The 12117-nt window shown below is 46.2% G+C and overlaps 1 protein-coding gene and 1 long non-coding RNA gene across 3 annotated transcripts in view; both read left to right on the top strand.

Moving 5' to 3' along the window:
* LOC146019740 (uncharacterized) overlaps window positions 1–12117 on the top strand; it is a 781584-nt gene that overhangs the window by 561921 nt on the left and 207546 nt on the right. The window lies entirely within an intron of this gene.
* LOC146019735 (uncharacterized) overlaps window positions 1–12117 on the top strand; it is a 48770-nt gene that overhangs the window by 9260 nt on the left and 27393 nt on the right. The window lies entirely within an intron of this gene.

The raw sequence follows: 12117 nt of genomic DNA on the forward strand, positions 1-12117 counted from the left end.
GCCCAATCATTGCACTCCCCAGGCACAGGCCCCCTACAGTGTTCCGTACATGGAAATCCCTCAGAAATCATATTTCTTATGTCATACAGGCAGAAGCTGCAGTACTGCAAGTATTGACTGTGTAGATGGGAGCAGTGGCGTAAGTTCGTTCCAGTTGCCCGGAGGCAAGATATATATTGGTGCCCCCACAAACACACACACATAAACACACAAACACACACCCCCTATATAACCTTATAGAAAATATATATTTCTGGATAGATAGATAGATAGATAGATAGCACATATATATTTCAGAACTCAGCCACAGAAGCAATATGGTTGGCTTTTAAATAACTGATTTAAACTTCCAAGGGGGAGAGGTTCCCCCTTGGGAGCAGGAGCCCGTAGGCAGATGACTCCATTGCCTCCCAGAGTTCTGCCTCTGGATGGGACAAAACCAGGACCGGTGCTAGAGTGTTCGGCATCCTCCCGTACATTACAAAGAGTCAGAGCATGTCAAAGGCTGAAATATAGTGCCCATAGTAGTATTGCCTTATACACATAGGGCCCGATTGTGGTTGACTCGCATGTCACTAGCTAGCCATGTAACACCGCCATCCAGGTGACCGAATCCCAGCCCCCCACCACCGCAATGTGAACATCCCTGCCACATTGCAAATTGATGTTTTGCATAAACATGCGTACACCCCCTGCCCACCTCAATTCTAACACACACACACACCCCCCCCCTGCGCGCACAAACGCCTTGGTGCATATTGCCGAAGATGACCGCACAGCAGCCCTGCTCATGTTGACAATTGTCAGCAATTGACACCCAAAAAACGTTAAAAAGTTCATGTTGACTTTTTCATGTGCCCATCTTTTTCATGACAATCTTTTCACCCTGTTGACCTATTTCCTACGTCGACCTATTGACCTTTCCAGTGTTGACCTTTGGAGTCGACCAACTGACTGTTGACATGGATACAGTTGAGTTATAATCCAAATCCCAACTGATTGTTTGACAAGAGGCTCATAAAAATCAGATGCCACTCCTGGAAGAGTTGGCAAAGTCTCCAGAGCTGGACCCAACCCTGTGCAATAGTCTACCCAGCTTGGAAGAAAACAAAAGACAAAGAATTTTATTAAAGGGTAAATAAGACATTTAAAGATAAGCAGTTAAAATAACAATAAAAATAAATCAAGGAGTAACCATGGTGTATAAACTATTAAACCGCTGCTGGATGTGGAAATTGTAAAGTGAATGTACAGACGGAGCCGCTTTCATTACAGCGGCTCCCGGCAGAGCTATTGCCATTGCCGATGCCGTTGTGCACCAGGAAGGGGGTGTGCACACCCATCTCCCTGCTCTGCCTGTTCCCTGCCCAACTCCCTGAAGCAGAGACGGGCAGGGAAGCACCCTGGTCCCGCTACCTGCTGCCCACCTAAGTGGGATGCACGAGCGAGTTAGATGCTCGCGTGTCCCCGCCATCTGCCAGCTCCGCTAGAAACATCGCCATGGGCCATGAGCTGGTGGGATGACTGAGAGGGGTTCATCTGTACAGCATGGTATTATGGGCCTGATTCTGGTTCACTTGCAAAGCAAATTCTCTCTCTAATAGACAAAACCAAAACTCAGAGCTTTACAGAGTATAGTTGAACATCATTCCCTGCCCCAGTGGAGCTTACAATCTATATCCCCTACCACATGTACGCGCACACACAGACATTCTACTGTTGTTTTTTTTTTTTCTGTTGGAAGCCAATTGACCTACCAGTATACTTTTGGATTTGGTGAGGAAACCAGAGTACCCGGAGTAAACCCACGCAAACACAGGGAATATACAAACTCCACACAGTTAGGGCCATGGTGGGCATCGAACCCATGACCTCATCGCTGTGAGACAGTAATGCTAACCATTACACCATCTGTGTGTAGTGCAAGCAGGGCCGCCAAGAGGCAGGGGGGGCGTGTACATTTTACCTGGGCCCGTGCCTGCCAGGGGGGCCCGGGTCCGGCGGACACACACTTTAAAAAAAATATTTATTGGGCTGACAAGGACCCGCATGCCCATGTGTCTGGCCACCCGCCCATGTGTCCGGCCACCCGCCCGTCAGCTGCGGCTGCCCCTGCTTTCCCCTGTCTGTCCTTCCCCTGCACAGACGCTAGAAGTCATAGTTCACCTCTAGCATCTGACCGGAAGCCCAGCTCTGCACTTCCTGGTAACACTGCCGGGCTGTGCTCCCTGTCAGAGACACTGGAAGTGAAAAATGACTTCTAGCGTCTGTCTCTCTGTGCGCAGGGGAAGGCAGGGTAAAGCAGGGGCAGCTGCAGCTGATGGGTGGGTGGCCGGACACACGGGCGGGTGGCAACGAGCTAGAACCCCTGGCAATGGAAATCCCCCTTGGCAATGAGCATTAACCCCTGGCAAAAAATATTAACCCCTTGGCAACATCCAATAACCCCTGGCAACTAGGGTGACCAACTCATCCCTTTAATATGGGACACATATTAATAACACAGGTTCTGTGGCTGGCTTTCACCTGGTTTTAAACTGCCACACCTCAAGACTCCATTTCACCTGGTTTTAAACTGCCACAGAACCTGTGAAATTAATATGTGTCCCGGATTAAAGGGATGAGTTGGTCACCCTACTGGCAACGCATATTAACCCCTTGGCAATGAGCAAGAACCCCTGGCAATGGACAATAAACCCCCCTTGGCATTGAGCATTAACCCCTGGGAACAAATATAAACCCGTTGGCAACAAGCAATAACCCTTGGCAATGCATATTAATCCCTTGGCAACGAGCAAGAACCCCTGGCAACGCACATTAATCCCCCCTTGGCAACGAGCAAGAACCCCTGGCAACGCACATTAACCCCCCATTGGCAACGAGCAAGAACCCCTGGCAACAGACATTAACCCCTTTGGCAATGGACATTAACCCCCTTGGCAACGGACATTAACCCCCTTGGCAACAAGCAGGTAATTTATTCATTAGAAGCCTTACTGTGGGGGGCAATGTGGTGTGGCATAGTCAGTGTGTATCGACTTTTGTGTGACATCCCATTTTTTTGGGACGGTCCTGCGGGAATTAGACACTGCATGCGTCTAATGAGGCAGGCAGGCAGGAAGACTGGGGGCATGGCCAGCAGTTCACACAGCACTGGCCATGCCCTCACAGCGACAAAACGGCGGCCAAAAATTTTGCCTCTGGCACGCAAATATATTCCTTTCTCCACTGCCAAAGTTGGGAGGTATGCATTAGGTGTGAGGGGCATTGCAATGTGTGGCATAATGTGTCAGGGGCATTACAGTGTGCAGTATAGTATAATAGGCATTGTGGTGAACTGCATCATGTTTCAGAGAAATGGCGGTGTGTGGCATAATGTATCGCTCGCTCAGAAACTGCCCGGCTGTTCCCGACCCGGCGTGCGGCCTGCGCTGCGTGTCTCGATCATAGGTCACGATGCGCAGGCCGCAGAGCTGACCACCAGCGCCGGAACCTGCTTGCCGCCGCGCCTCCCACATCCTCCCACATCATACCCGATGCCGGAACCTGCTCGCCGCCGGGCCTCCCACATCTTCCCACATCATACCCTACGCCGGAACCTGCTCGCCGCCGGGCCTCCCACGTCGCACATGTCTACCCGATGCCTGCCTCTGCACTGCGGCCGCCTGCCCCCCTCCGCAGCTCAGAAAAAGTAAGTCAGTGTGGGGGCACAGGGGGCAATTTTCTTTTAGGGATGCCAATCCCGGGATTGAGCATTTTTCAATTCCAGTGATATTGGTGTACCGGCCCCAAGATTTCTGTTGCCATCCCTTACATAAAAATGACCTTCTAGACCTACTTTGTCTCTGTCCCTGCGTCCCCACCATCTCTGTCCCCACCATCTGGCCCTTCGTCACCACCGTTTCTGTCCCTGCATCCCGCCATCCCGCTCTATGCACCTTTGTCCCCGCCATCTCTCTCCCTGCATCCCCACCATTTCTCTCACTGTCCCTGAATTTTGCGACAATCTGTGTGGCATAATGTGAATTTTACGACATTCCATGTGAATTTTGGCTCATTCTGGGGGGTTATTTTAATTCACTCTTTCTGACAAAATCCTTCTTAGATGGACAAAACCATGTGCACTGCAGGTGGGGCAGATTTTACTTGTGCAGAGAGAATTAGATTTGGGTGGGGTTTTACTTCAAAGTGAGATCTATGTTGCAGTGTAAAAATAAAGCACAGAAACAAAATAACTCACCCAAATCTAACTCTCTCTGCACATGTTACATCTGCCCCCCTGCAGTGCACATGGTTTTGTCTATCTAAGAAGGATTTCGTCAGAAAAAGTGAACCAGAATAATCCCCTCTGTGTAGCATAATGTGTAAGGGGCAAGTATAAGGAGTCTACTATTGTGTTGCATAAAGGGTATATGGTGTGGTACACACCCCTATATCCTTCTAATGGCCACACCTCTTTTATGTAGCTCGCCACTCCAGGGGGGCTCCGTGACACTGTTGTACCGGGGCCCAGGATTTCTCTTGGCAGCCCTGAGTGCAAGTGGGGCAGATGTAACATGTGCAGTGAGAGTTAGATTTGGGTCTTATTTTGTTTCTGTGCAGGGTAAATACTGGCTGCTTTATTATTACACTGCAGTATAGATATCAGTTTGAAGTACAAACCCCACCCAAATCTAACTCTCTATGCCCCACCTGCAGTGCAACATGGTTTTATCCATTAGAGAAAAAAATTAGCTTTTCCAAATGAACCAGAAACAGGCCCTATATGTCACCAGTAAAAATATCAGCTTCTGCAAGGTACTTTCACTTTGAGCTGTGGCATTTTTTAGCCCACAAAATCATCACCCCACCCCCAGTCCCTATCTGGTAAAGTGAAGCCTTGAAAGTTATCGTAAAATTGATGCCATTGCTATGAGTAAGTTATGCTAAAGATTGTGAAATCTAAAACTGTTTTTAAATGTTATTATGGTTCTATTGTTTCATCATGTTATGCATTGCGTGTGGACGCGCCTAATTCCTACAGGAAAGTATGTGGCACACTAATTAAATTCTATTTGTAAACAAACAATAAAATGGGCAATTTTAAATTAAGAAATTCCTCAGAAGGGGAGAACTTAATCTTTCAAATGGTACCTCATTTATCAATTTTGTTTAAGTATGATGGGAGAAAAAGGAAGTGTCACAAAAAATCACCTTCTAGAAATAGTTACACAAGAAGACCGCACTCTCACCCAATAAAACAGCAGTGGGGTTCCCAACAAAGGGGACATGCAAAAGCATGTGCCCAAAAACAGTCTGTGCACAGGTAGGTGAGGAATGTAGAGCACTCTCCAAATTCACAAATCAGCCTTGTGAGGGTCAAAAGTCTTTTAATGTAGCCAACACATCCAGCAAAAACATCAGGATAAAATATGCCTGCCCCGACGTTTCGGTCCTAAATCATGGACCTTTATCAAGGAGCTTAGCCATTAGATGCAACTGCAATAAGCGACGTGGAAACGTGTCCAGTAAAGGTCAAAGTCAGCAAACCAACGCTTTTGTTTTGCTGACTTTGACCACTGGACATGTTTCCACGTGACTATGGGTCATGAGAAAGTCGGATGGCAAAATGTGTTAGCCATAGCCACTAAACTGGACAAACGCTTTCCCTGGCCAGTAGCGAGTTGAGGACATCTGAATGTTAAGTAAGCAGTAGGGCGGAGTGAAAATTTTTTTTTTTTTAGAAATTCAAAATCGGCTAGTGTGGAAAAGTTGGGACTTGACCTGAATAAGAAACGTGCAAAAGCTTTTTGATCTGAGTCAACATCTTCTGTTCTGGCAAGCGGCCCAAAGTTTAACTTTTTTGGTGAAAAAGACGAAAACTATGAATATGCTCCGATCTAGTTAAAATTATGTCAGGATGTCTTAGAGGGGTTTATTAATATACTTTAGCTTAGTAAAAGAGAGAGTACAACCTTGTCCTAGTGAAAAGTGACTGACTTTGGCGAGAGAAAAAATCCCTGATAATTAACCCATTTTAATAGTTTCAATTGTGAATATGGTGTTTTCTCTTTTTTTTTTGGGGGGGGGGGGGGGGGGTGCTCTAAAATTGATGTGATCACGAATAGAAACTTGGTGGAAAAAAACAGGGTAAATCCCTTTTGTTTGCCTTTAATAGAATAGTGCACCTATGTGTCTTCTAATGCCCAACAAACTCTTTGCTGAACCAGTAAGATCAGTACACAGCGCATTACACTCTGTTATTTAGGTGCAGGATTTAAAACACTTCTGTTTATTGTCTTTACTTGTGGCAGTTTATTTTAAACATGAATTGGTCTGAAAAAACGTTTTGCATCCCCTATGCTGGGAACATGAATGGGCTGCATTACGGCATATCGTTATGCAAAGATAAGCCAATATATTAACAGTTAAATATGTTCAAGTGTAATACTGTATGATGTAATAAACAAATACATCTAATGTTTAGAAAAATAAAATCAGGAACATTGATTCAAAAATAACAAGTTAATCATTCTATGAGTGGTGTCCAGCAGTACATATATGCCAATCACTGTGTTCATTTCTAGGCAGGATTGATCAGCAATACTTATAAACTGTCACTCATCCATAACCAAGTTTTTGTTCCAACCAGCCAGATCTGAAGATAAATCTTACTAGTGTATGGGCACCTTCACTTGTAATACTTATTGTAACAGTTACTGTTTTTCAATAACAGACAGCAACAGTTATTTCTTATTTATGTACACAGGATTGTCTATCTTTGTATATGCACTGCAAAGAGAGCAGCATAAATCCAATTTCCTGTATTTCAGTGACACTGTGTGAAATATAACACTGCATAATGGCCCTTAATCAGACCTGCTCGCAGTACAAATTTATTCTCAAAATGGGCTAAAAATGCTGCACTGCAGGTGGGGCAGATGTAACGTGCAGAGAGAGTTAAGCTGGCCATACATCTACAGATCTATTGTCAGATTGGGCTGGTTGGAACAAAATCCTGGTAACGGATGAGAGCAAATGACAGTTGACCATTTGCTTTGCAATGATGGAAAACTGCCAAAAACTGTCATTCAGATATTACCAGGTATTTGTTCTTTAGATTTGTGTGAGTTATTTTGTTTCCGTGCAGGGTAAATACTGGTTGCATTATTTTTACACTGCAATTTAGATTTCAGTTTCAACACACCCAACTCAAATTTAACTCTCTCAGCACGTTACATCTGCCCCACCTGCAATGCAGCATTTGTTTTGCCCATTTTGAGAACAAATTTGTACTGCGATCAGGTCTGATTAAGGGCTATTATGCAGTGTTATATTTCACACAGTGTCACTGAAATTCCATTTAGAGTATTTGTGCGTTTTCTGTTATAAACACATTCAGGAGAAAACACACAATATTCACAATTGTGACCATGAAAATGGGTCAATTATTAGGGATTTTTTGTCCCGCCAAAATCAGTCACTTTGCACTAGGACAAGCTCGTACTGTTTATTACAAAGCTAAAGTATATTAATGAACCACTCTAAGACGTCCTGACATAATATAACTAGATTGGAGCATCTTTATAGGTTTCGTTATTTTCACCTAAAAAGGGAAACTTTAGGCCTCTTGCCAGAACAGAAGATGTTGACTCAGATCAAAAAGCTTTTGCACGTTTCTTATTCAGGTCAAGTCACAACTTTTCCACACTAGCCGATTTTGTATTTCTCAATTTCAGTTTTTTCACTCCGCCCTAGTAAGCAGACTAGTGGCATAGTGACAATTCCCAACAATGTTGTTATGATTTACTGCCAGATCTGGAAATACAGTATGTGCATATGATTTTTAATCATTGCTACAAATATATTATTATTATTAATGTGTGCACTATGTACAGCAGCCACCCATGTTATTATGTGGACACCTCCTCTGCTTCCCTACACCCCAGCTGTATTGTGTACTGAGCATTGTGCTGCTGTTACCTGTGCTGTTGTAGTGTCTTAGTCACTGTAATGTTTTGTGTCCCCTGTATTGTACTAATGTGTGCCCTATGTACAGCGCTGCACCTGGTAGTACACGGACACCTCCTCTGCTTCCCTACATCCCAGCTGCATTGTGTACTGAGCACTGTGCTGCTGTTCCCTGTGCTGTTGTAGTGTCTCAGTCACTGTAATGTTCTGTGTCCCCTGTATTGTACTAATGTGTGCCCTATGTACAGCGCTGCACCTGGTAGTACACGGACACCTCCTCTGCTTCCCTACATCCCAGCTGCATTGTGTACTGAGCACTGTGCTGCTGTTCCCTGTGCTGTTGTAGTGTCTCAGTCACTGTAATGTTCTGTGTCCCCTGTATTGTACTAATGTGTGCCCTATGTACAGCGCTGCCCCTGGTAGTATACAGACACCTCCTCTGCTTCCCTACATCCCAGCTGTATTGTGTACTGAGCATTGTGCTGCTGTTACCTGTGCTGTTGTAGTGTCTTAGTCACTGTAATGTTTTGTGTCCCCTGTATTGTACTAATGTGTGCCCTATGTACAGCGCTGCACCTGGTAGTACACGGACACCTCCTCTGCTTCCCTACATCCCAGCTGCATTGTGTACTGAGCATTGTGCTGCTGTTACCTGTGCTGTTGTAGTGTCTTAGTCACTGTAAGGTTTTGTGTCCCCTGCATTGTACTAATGTGTGCCCTATGTACAGCGCTGCACCTGGTAGTACACGGACACCTCCTCTGCTTCCATACATCCCAGCTGTATTGTGTACTGAGCACTGTGCTGCTGTTCCCTGTGCTGTTGTAGTGTCTCAGTCACTGTAATGTTCTGTGTCCCCTGTATTGTACTAATGTGTGCCCTATGTACAGCGCTGCCCCTGGTAGTACACGGACACCTCCTCTGCTTCCCTACATCCCAGCTGTATTGTGTATTGAGCATTGTGCTGCTGTTACCTGTGCTGTTGTAGTGTCTCAGTCACTGTAATGTTCTGTGTCCCCTGTATTGTACTAATGTGTGCTCTATGTACGGCGCTGCCGCTGGTAGTACACGGACACCTCCTCTGCTTCCCCACATTCTATGTTTCTATGTTTCTTCTTGCTCAAGTAGATTCCTGGTCTCTGCTGGGCAGTAGTTGTACCGCCACTGAAGCCGGGGGTTTTGGATGCCACCAGAGTTGAAGTGCAGCATTCAAGGGCCGCTACCGATTAGAACCAGTGGTGTAACGTCAAATTTTGTACCCCTCACAAGAAAATTGTGCCCCCCCCCCCCCTCCCCGCTCCAGTAAAGTTAGGATCCTCCCCGCTGCTCTGCCTTACCCCCCTCCACAGATCTGCTTGTCCTCCTAACTCATCCCTCACAAAAGGCCGCAGCCTCCTCCAAAACGGTCTGCTGTAAGTGGGCGGCCATTTTGTGAAGGCCATTTTTCATAAGGAGCCAGGAGGAGCACTGGAACACAGACAAGTAGATCTGTGGGTTCCCGACTCCCAGCCACAGACGCAGGTCCTGGCAGACGGCAGCGTAACAATAGCCCCAACAGACCACCGGTGCCCACTCTTACTCACCACCTCCCCACCACCGTGGGGTCTGCAGCGCTATTGTTAAGTCACTGACTAGAACAGCTGTTTGTTCATCTCTGGTTAGTGCCATTATTGGTGATATTGGTCCGCCTTTCAGTTGCTGCTCAACGTTTTTTGGTGACACGCGTTTCGCCATAAGCTTGATCACAGGGATTGCCTTGATACTGTAGGTAGCATCATTCATTTGCTTAACAAATCACATTATTCATACTGTATTATGTTGAGAAACCAGTCCGGACTGTATTTGCTGATTACCTACACTAATGGCAAGGACTTTTTATTGAGCATTCTCATTAATATATTAAATCAGAAATGAGAAATTTTGTATTTGATATTGGGCCTTATTCTAGTTCACTCTTAGAGGCAAATTCCTTTTTAGCTGGACAAAACCATGTGCACTGCAGGTGGGGCAGATGTAATAATGCGCTCTTACATAATACCAGACTACGGTGCCGGTTGGTAGTACACATGCCGTATTTCACATCTAAAGTGTACCCGTTAGATCTGATATTGGGAACACAAATCGGCTGTTAGTGTTCTCCGCCGTTTGTTAAGTTCCTCTCTGCAGGGAAAGTGGCTTGTACGTATGCCACTGTTCCCGGCTGTGCTGGTAGTGCGTCGGTGTCTGTGGGGAGATCACAGTCAGTGGTGAGGCTGTGATTCTCCAACTCGCAGACTCGCGTCGCGCTCCGTCACTTGACACTGCGCCTAACAGAGGGACGCACAGGCCGGGTGCTGTATTTGCACTGGCGTGCTGTAATCACATCTGAGTCTTGGGAGACCGTGGTCAGGTTCTGACCCCACAGCTCCTATCAGATGCACCCTCTGTGAGTGGATACTGTAACGCCCTATACATCAATCAAAATACATTTCATGGGGGGAGGGGACATGGGGATATTTCACACACTAAGTGTGTATGGTCAATGCGCGTCTGGTCAACGCGCGACGCGGGTCTGCGAGTTGGAGAATCACAGCCTCACCACTGACTGTGATCTCCCCACAGACACCGACGCGCTACCAGCACAGCCGGGAACAGTGGCATACGTACAAGCCACTTTCCCTGTGGAGAGGAACTAAACAAACGGAGGAGAACACTAACAGCCGATTTTGTTCCCAATATCAGATCTAACGGGTACACTTTAGATGTGAAATACGGCACGTGTACTACCAGCCGGCACCGTAGTCTGTTATTATTTAAGACTGTGCTACACACTGCGCAATATCTGTGCAGATACTAGGCGGCAACCCTTTTTTGATGTTTAAAAGGACCAAACAGGACTTCCGGTACCGGGTGCATGGGGAGAGCAGCTTAGCCCCACAGCTCCGCTCGGTAACCGGCAAATATATCTTTTTACACAGCCTTACCAGCCTCCAAGAGCCGCAGAAGAGACCCTCTGTCAGGGTAGCACACGGAGGATGGACAGAGCAGCACCAGCGCCGCAGCCGCCACGCTCCCAACAACAACAGGGGAGACAAGTGAAGCGCGGTCCGACACAAGACATGGTGGCGCCCACCGGAGACGCACCTCACAACTTAGCGTCGAGGAGAGGCTCTGTGGCAGCACAGGGAGAGGATCTGAGCACCCTGTAACAGCAGCAATCAGGACCCCTAACCTATGATGATATGGTCGACGCAATTACAGCCACGATGGCGCCCCTTTTAGCCAAAGAGGTGAGTGACATTTCTATGCAAATTCAAAACCTCACATTACGCATGGACACTGCTGAAAACAGAATTGGGGCACTAGCACACAACCTGGCTACGTCACCGTGTGAAGTCATAAGGCTAGAGAAAGAAAACTATACCCTAATCAATAAAATGGAGGAACTGGAAAATAACTCCAGAAGAAATAATATCAGGATAGTAGGCCTGCCTGAAACTATTAAGGGTGCAGCCCTGGAGAGATTTTTGACACATACCTTGCCACAGCTACTAGGCATTTAAAATGAATGTGGCAACATGACGGTTGAGAGGGTTCATAGAATTGGCCCATCTCCCAAACCTAATGACTCCCGCCCGAGAGTCACAATATTTAAAACTCTAAGCTACACACACAAATTGGCCATATTGAGAGCCTCCAGGAAAATGCCAGTAATTAAATGGGAGGGCAGCAACCTGAGATTATTCCAGGACTTTTCAGCATCTGTCACTAAGGCACGCAGAGCTTTTTCACCTGTCTGTACCAGTTTGATTGAAAAAAAGCTTAAATTCGCCCTGATTTATCCGGCGAGATTAAGGATGTTCAGAAATGATAAACACTACGATTTCTCCTCTCCATCAGATGCCACTGAGTTTCTCAGAGATGTGGAAGCTAATAGAAGCGAGGATATAACAGACCCATGATACCCCCAGAATAACTTGCTTGTGTTCTTCTGTTGCTCTCTAATCTGACAAGGCTTTAAAAAGAGACAGATCCACTTTTCTCATATGGAATAGAAGGAAAGGCATTTACTTATTTGTTCGTAGTTGAAAATCCGTGCTAGGTTAACTTTATTTTGGCTCGTTCAAGTTTTTCTCAGACCGGTACCGGATGGAGTTCCAATCCGAACGTATTCAAGTTCTTACACGTTT

The sequence above is a fragment of the Crinia signifera genome, chromosome 7 (assembly GCF_055691185.1).
Source record: "Crinia signifera chromosome 7, ASM5569118v1, whole genome shotgun sequence".
Lineage (NCBI taxonomy): Eukaryota > Metazoa > Chordata > Amphibia > Anura > Myobatrachidae > Crinia > Crinia signifera.